At 41.8% G+C, this 5,230-nt stretch overlaps 1 long non-coding RNA gene across 2 annotated transcripts in view; it reads left to right on the top strand.

The window, feature by feature from the left end:
- The first annotated feature begins 743 nt into the window (after positions 1 to 743).
- Positions 744 to 5,230, top strand: part of LOC112974497 — a 22,141-nt gene continuing 17,654 nt past the window's right edge. Inside the window, exons 1-3 of one of the 2 annotated variants that reach the window (XR_003256307.1) lie at positions 744 to 838; positions 1,324 to 1,700; positions 3,016 to 3,388. This is a non-coding gene — a long non-coding RNA (uncharacterized LOC112974497). Of the gene's footprint in view, positions 839 to 1,323; positions 1,701 to 3,015; positions 3,389 to 5,230 lie in introns of those variants that run through there. The other variant, XR_003256308.1, reaches the window with a different exon arrangement.

Genomic DNA, 5,230 nt, shown 5'->3' with positions numbered 1-5,230 from the left:
GGAATGTCATTAGATTTTAAAAAACCTTTTTAAATTGACATTTTTGTATTTGACCTCATGGATGCAAAGAAATAAGTTGAAAGTGATGTGAGAAGGTACATTGAAGAACTCTTAAAGAAAGAAAGGAAGAAAAACTAATCTTTCACACAGCAGTTGGGTTGTGGCTCCTGGCTCTTTGTTGCAGAGCTTTTGGAGATGGCAGTTTCGTCCAGGGAGACTTTAGTGTACCAGCGACCTGTGCTCAGCTGGGCTTCTAGGCTCTGCTGCAGAACAAATGATAACCACAGCTGCTAGGCAAACCTTTGGGGACCGTGAAGTGAGCTGGGAAGCTCACAGGAGCAGGCGTGTGAGATTGCTGTTTCTGAGCTACAAAAGACCAGACTCCAAATACCAAACACAACAGCTTTCCATACAGTGCTCCAGCAGATCATTTCTCATGCTGGCTAGAATTCAGTACCACAAACACATATATGAAGAACAAGGAAAAATTTTAACCACATTATTGCAAACCATAAAGGTTTGATTCCTGCTTGAGCTTGGGTTGGAACAGGGAGGAGGAATAGTTATATATCTGAACCAATTTTCCCATCACACTGAACCAAGAACATCAAGGCACCAGCTCCGCAGTTACTCTGTGCAACGCCCAGCTGCAACGATCAGATAAACTCCTCTGAAAGGCTAAGGTTGCACTGAACGGGGGGACCTTTAGAAAATGTTAGCATCAAACAGCAGAAGCGTGGGCTGCCACCGGAAGGAGTATCGCTTCCCTGCCCCGCAGCCCGGCTCCATGTCCTCACGCTCTCCCCTCTGCCAGCGCCAGCAACTGYGCGGCTGCCCGGTGAGTCAGACCGCAGAACCGACTGGGCTGAAAACTCATTGCTTTTATTTTCCAGGTTTGTCTCCAGACAGACCAGCTCCAACCCACACCACGGTGACACAGGCACACGGGGGCCCTGCCTGCAGGGGGAGGCGAGAGAGAACACACAGCTGGGGGCAGAGGAGGGGGATTTCGGGATTGCCCCTTTCCGAGGCAGGTCAGGTTTATTTCAGATTAAAGTGGTGATGAAACAGCAGCTGAAAGACGAAGTGTTCAGAGATTGTTCACGGATGTGCAGTTAGATGCGATGGCAATGTTGGGGGGGCACCTGCAGCCACAATATTCCGCCCCCCAGGTCCTAGCTCATCCCTGCTGCTGCACTGGATGCTTCCAGGAGCAATAGGTATTCCTGAGCTAAATCTAAAGCTTTTGCTGTAACCTGAGTTACAGCTGTAAATGCTTAATACTCAAGTGTCCGTGGCTTACACTACAATCTTGCTTTTCAGATTTCATCTTCAAAAATACCACTCAATTATACCTTCTTCCATCCCCACTTGGCCTAAATGAGGACAGCCAGCTATAACCTGATCTCCACAAGAACGCTCAAGGGCTGGCCTTATGCAAGAGTAACATCTTAATGCTCAATTCCGCATATAAAAGAAAGAAGTCAAAGCTACAAGCAAAGAGTTAAAAAAAACAATCTTGGCTGCAAATGGGAACAGTTTCATGCTTACACACACACTCAAACACTTCAGTAAAATAACTGGGTTTATTTTACTAAATATTCCATCCTGTGAGAGGCTGCAAAACCCTTCTGATCAGAGAGAAGGCAACCCTTGCTCCTCAGACCGGGAACTGCAGGCTCCACGAAGACGCAGGGCAGGTATGTTGCACACTGTTGAAGTCCTGACATTTTCCAGCACTGAAAACCATTTAATCTATCCTTACAAATTGCTTTTAGGCATCTTGTCAGATCATAAACCCTTTACTGTAGGGCTTTGCTAACTGTACGCATCTTTGACGCTGAACTGGCGTAGGACAGCCGAGCGCAGTTAGGACATTATGTAAGGTCCTGATTCAGGAAAGCATTAATCCACACAGTTAAATCTTACCCTGTGCAGAACAGCACTTAAGCATGATCTGAACTGCAATCCTGAACTAGGATGCAGGGTCAAGAGATTATTAATATATTTCTGGAGCCACTGATTGCTGGTTTGTTGCAGCAGAGAAACCACTGAGAAACTACTTTTTAAATCAGAGTCAAAGAGTCAAAATCCCAGTTTTACTTTGCTTTATTTTTAATTTTATTATTCTCACTCTATTATTCTTCCAATATTTTTTGTGTGATTTTTTCCTGGCGTTTCAGTGATCTCTTCTGGCAGGGTATTTTGTTTTCTGCACTATTTTCCTCTTGTTTAACTATAGATTCACCATGTTTTCATTTATAATCCTCTGTTTATAAACACCTTACACACAGTAGTATGTAGCTGTTCTTCAAAAGGATACTAAATAGATATGTGGTTTTGAAATGTTTAAAAGGATAGAAAAAGGCAGACTGAATCTGCCTTAATATATCTATGTATTAGGCTATCATTATAGACGATTTTGGGAACAGTTTAGCATATACTGCTGTTGAGTATCTCTTCTCAGCTGGAAGTTGTTACTCCTGCAGTGAGCACTCCTCACCTGTATCAGTGGAGAGTCACCAGATCAGGGTGGGCTTGCATGCTTCTGGTAGTAGGACCAGCCGAAGCAAATCTCATCCTTTCATCCCTCTGTGCGGCTTGTTTCTATCTCTGTATCATCCCCCTCTGTTCTCACAGTAGGAACGTCTGGGGAGGCAGCTGGCTGAATAACAGCTTAGCCGTAACAAAAAGAAAGGTTGTTCTTCAGACCAATCAGTTCCCTGCCACCCTATGAAGTGTACGATGTGCAAGCCTAACTTTAGTTTAAATCACTTCTGAAGCAACCCTTGCTGAATTCGTACTGAAGCAGATGAGAAGCGCTCACACAATTGCGCGTGGCGTCCTCCCGGGTTAGGAGCGATAACTTGTTAAGCCACTCCTCCTCAATGGGGGAGCACTGTGACTTGGCAAGTCAAAACAAAAACCTAGCTAGCACGAATATGACAAATCCCTCTCTCAGATGGCTGCCTGCATGTGTAACACCCATAATTTTTCCCTCTAACAACTCTGCAGCCTCCATTTTGGAAAACCAGGAAGAGCTAGAAACTGATGACAATTTTCTTCATTTGGAACAGCTGGAGCACAAGATTCACATTCGCTCAATTTCCTGCTGGCAGCAACTCAAAGCTGCGCTGCAAAGCAAAGGGTAATTAGGTCAGTGCCCTTCTCTCTATATCAAGGAAAACCCAATCTGTTTGCTTTTTTCCATTAGAAATGCAAGCGCTTCTAGGCTGTAAGATTCTGTATTAGCTCCAGCAGCACCACTATGGTGACAGTGCAAGAGATAAAAAAGTCAAAACTGAGTGACTCAGAAGACAAAGGATTTTAAGTTACAGTCTTAGCTCTGTATCTTTTTTGCTTTTCTTAAAAATCTATTCAAAATGTACACAGGCAAGTGGTGCTACATAAAGGAATTCTTTGTCAGAGACAAAATTCTATTTTCTTCCACTGAAGGGCTAAGAATCCAAAATAAATGCCCCTTGTTCTCCCCAAATGTTCCTGCAACTAAGGGAAGCTCAGCCCTTGCATTTTTAGTACTTTTGTGTTGAAAAAGGAAAACAAAACAATTAAAGGACTCCAGGCATATAACCAGGCCTTTCTTTTTTTGTAATCAAAACAAAAAATAGAAGGGAGGAAAAGCAGTGTTTAAAAATGTCTCTTAATGTGTCTTGTTTTCCTTTAAGAGGAATACAAGGATACGAGATATCACAATGAATAGGTCTCTGTGCGGTTTTGTTTCATATAATTGCAATATGTGCACTGAGGCTCTACATATGGGAAAGAAATCATTAGAATGGAGAGCTTTTCAAATTATACGAATGGATTTAGTATTCTAGAAACGATACATTTCCTATTCAGTTCCACCTGAAATGATTAAATCTGCCAGCAGTGGCACTGCAAGATATTCTCTAGTCTTAAGGCCGGGCCCTGAACTAGTTCTAAGATCTAACAAGTTTGGTGTGTTTGGAATAGGTTATATCCATTTCCCCCATAAACAACTTATATTCCTGTACAGAAAAAATAAAAGCAGAGGACAAAATTCATCTGTGTATAAATGACACATATTACACCAAAACATTTTCTGACATTTTAATTTCATAGGTTAAAGGCAGGTTATGCTATTCTACCACCTTTCTGGATCCATTCATAATCTAGCCAAGTCTACCCTGAAAGCCTTTGGCAGCAAGAGTAATAAACACTATATTTCGTTGCGGCATATTTAACAAGCAGCTACAGGAGCCAATCAACAAACGGTTCATTGCTGCAGCAGATGTTGCTGCCTGGAAGATATTCTGATCTTTGTTTTTTTAAGAAACCAGATCACTAAACTTGCAAAGAAATTTGCAAGAGATAATTCGTGGGATAATGGAGATAATTGATGACTGTTCTGGGACCATTAAACCCTTTTCATTTACTACACTATAGGCAAGATTTTAACTCCTCTTCAGATGTGTAAAGCCTATTCACTGACACACTGAGTCACTAATTGCCTTTAAAGTTTCATTAAAAACAGATGCCATGCTAAAGAGCAAATATTAGTCACACTCTGATCAAAGTGCAGCTAGACATTCTGAGCATGTACTGATAACATAGCTAATGATGTAGAAAACAGCTGCTAATGCAGTGATTGCATTCTCCACTGTACAGTTACAATTAATATTGATAAAGTGCCTAGTGGAAATGCATCATGTTGGCTGGATAATCAGAATACTGATGCAGAAAAAAAAGAAGGATTATGATGAGACAAAAGATGGATCCAAGCATGAACCATCGCCATTGAGTTTGTTTTCTTCTTTCTTGCTTCTAATAATGATAAAACTGGCATCTGGCAGAGGCACATTCATGTGCACACGCTATTTAAAATTTGCTAAATATTTCAAGTTAAGCAACATTCTACACAAACTAATAATGATAAGTAGCAGGATGCAAGACCTGGCATAATCAGGGCTTCTGTTGTTGCACTATTATGTATTTTGCTTTAGCTAGCTCACTTTGTTTAATTAAGTATTTCAAGCAATGCATTTCCAGTAGTCTAATTGCTTCCACTGAACATAGGCTTTCTAGAATTATTTTAGGCAAGAAGGCTTATCACAGAATCACAGAATCGCTGAGGTTGGAAGGGACCTCTGGAGATCATCTAGTCCAACCCCCCTGCTCAAGCAGGGTCACCTAGAGCACATTGCACAGGATTGCATCCAGGCGGGTTTTGAATATCTCCAGAGAAGGA

Source organism: Apteryx rowi, unplaced genomic scaffold, assembly GCF_003343035.1.
Source record: "Apteryx rowi isolate R43461 unplaced genomic scaffold, aptRow1 scaffold_603, whole genome shotgun sequence".
Taxonomy (NCBI): domain Eukaryota; kingdom Metazoa; phylum Chordata; class Aves; order Apterygiformes; family Apterygidae; genus Apteryx; species Apteryx rowi.
This window is presented reverse-complemented; position numbering and strand designations above follow the sequence as displayed.